The following is a 2,493-nucleotide window of genomic DNA, read 5'->3' on the forward strand; positions in this document are numbered from 1 at the left end:
CTGCCTCACAGGTCCAAGTGATCTCCCCACCTCAGTCTCCCAAGTAACTAGGATTATAGACATGTGTCACCATGCCTGGCTAATTTTTTTTATTGTTTTGAGACAGTCTTGCTCTGTCGCCCAGGCTGGAGTACAGTGGTGCGATCTTGGCTCATTGCAACCTCTACCTCCCAGGTTCTAGCAATTCTCCTGCCTCAGCCTCCCGAGTAGCTGGGACTACAGGTGCACGCCACCACACCCAGCTAATTTTTGTAGTTTTAGTAGAGATGAGGTTTCACCATGTTGGCCGGGATGGTCTCGATCTCTTGACCTGGTGATCTCCCTGCCTCGGCCTCCCAAAGTACCAGGATTACAGGCGTGAGCCATCATGCCTGGCCATTTTTTTGTATTTTTAATACAGAAGGGGTTTCACCATGTTGGCCAGGCTGGTCTTGAACTCCTGACCTCGAGTGATCTGTGTACCTCAGCTTCCCAAAGTACCGGGATTACAGGCGTGAGCCATCGCGCTGGGCCTATAGTACATATTATATATTACATATAAATAATACATTTTTATATTACAATGTTTTCCTTTTCACTTTTTAGAGGCAGGGTCTCACTCTGTTGCTCACGCTGGAGTACAGTGACACAGTCAAAGTTCACTGCAGTCTCGACTTTCTGGACTCAAGAGATCCTCCCACCTCAGCCTACCAAGTAGCTGGGACTACAGGCACACACCACCATGCCTGGCTGATTTTTGTATCTTTTGTAGAGACAGGGTTTCACTCTGTTGCCCAGGCTGGTCTTACACTCCGGGCTTCAAGCACTCCTCCTGCCTCAGACTCCCAAAGTGCTAGGACTGCAGGTGTGAGCCACCAAGATGAATTTCTTGAGTCCCCCAAAAATAGAAGCCATGGAGGCTTCTGACTGCCTGGTGGCTGCCAATATTTTTTCACCAACAACCACCCCCCTAGCCTTTTTTTTTTTTTTTTTTTTTTTTAAACATCATAAGGCAGCCTCCTGTCTCCTCTGCAGAGCACCTATTTCACATTTGTATACAGGACACCTCCAGTGAGCTTTGTCCCCTCGTGGTAGCCCTGACAGCAACTAACCCTGTTCTGCTTCTGCGGAAACTGTAGCCCAGATTGTTTAGTCAATGTTCAGTAAGTTAGTGACCAGGTAGTGTATTAGTCCATTCTTGCGCTGCTGTAAAGAAATACCCGAAGGCCGGGCGTGGTGGCTCACGCCTGTAATCCCAGCATTTGGGAGGCCGAGGCAGGTGGATCACGATGTCAGGAGATCAAGACCATCCTGGCTAACACGGTGAATCCCCGTCTCTACTAAAAATACAGAAAATTAGCCGGGCATGGTGGCGGGCGCCTGTAGTCCCAGCTACTCGGGAGGCTGAGGCAGGAGAATGGTGTGAACCCGGGAGGCGGAGCTTGCAGTGAGCTGAGATTGTGCCACTGCACTCCAGCCCAGGTGACAGAGCAAGATTCCGTCTCAAAAAAAAAAAAAAAGAAAGAAAAGAAAATACACAGTGGCTCACAGCTATAATCCCAGCACTTTGGGAAGCCAAGTCGGGCAGATCACCTGAGGTCGGGAGTTCAAGACCAGCCTGGCCAACGTGGTAAAACCCCATCTCTACTAAAAAAATACAAAAATTATCCAGGCAGCCGGGCGCGGTGGCTCAAGCCTGTAATCCCAGCACTTTGGGAGGCCGAGACGGGCAGATCACGAGGTCAGGAGATCGAGACCATCCTGGCTAACACGGTGAAACCCCATCTCTACTAAAAAAAAAAAAAAATACAAAAAACTGGCCGGGCGAGGTGGCAGGCGCCTGTAGTGCCAGCTACACGCGAGGCTGAGGCAGGAGAATGACGGGAACCCGGGAGGTGGAGCTTACAGTGAGCTGAGATCTGGCCACTGCACTCCAGCCTGGGCGACAGAGCGAGACTCCGTCTCAAAAAAAAAAAAAAAAAAAAAATTATCCAGGCATGGTGATGGGTGCCTGTAATCCCAGCTACTCTGGAGGCTGAGGCAGGAGAATCACTTGAACCCAGGAGGCAGAGGTTGCAGTGAGTTGACATCACACCACGACACTCCAGCCTGGGCAACAGAGTGAGACTTGTACTCAAAACCAAACTAACAAAATTTTAAAAAGAAAGAAAGAAAATAAATAAACCGGAGACTGAGTAATTTATGAAAGAAAGAGGTTTAATTGACTCACAGTTCCACATTGCTGGGAAGGCCTCAGGAAAATTACTATCATGGCGAAAGGCAAAGGAGAAGCAGGCACCTTCTTCTCAGGAGGCTGGATGGAGTGAGTGCAAGCAGGGGAAATGCCAGTGCTTATAAAACCATCAGATACCTCAAGACTCACAATCATGGGAGCAGAATGGGGGAAACTGTCGCCATGATCCGATGACCTCCACCTGGTCCGATTACCCCACCTTGACACGTGGGGATTATGGGATTACAATTCAAGATGAGATTCTGGGTGGGGACCCAAAC

The sequence above is a fragment of the Trachypithecus francoisi genome, unplaced genomic scaffold (assembly GCF_009764315.1).
Source record: "Trachypithecus francoisi isolate TF-2019V2 unplaced genomic scaffold, Tfra_2.0 Lachesis_group4, whole genome shotgun sequence".
Classification (NCBI taxonomy): Eukaryota; Metazoa; Chordata; class Mammalia; order Primates; family Cercopithecidae; genus Trachypithecus; species Trachypithecus francoisi.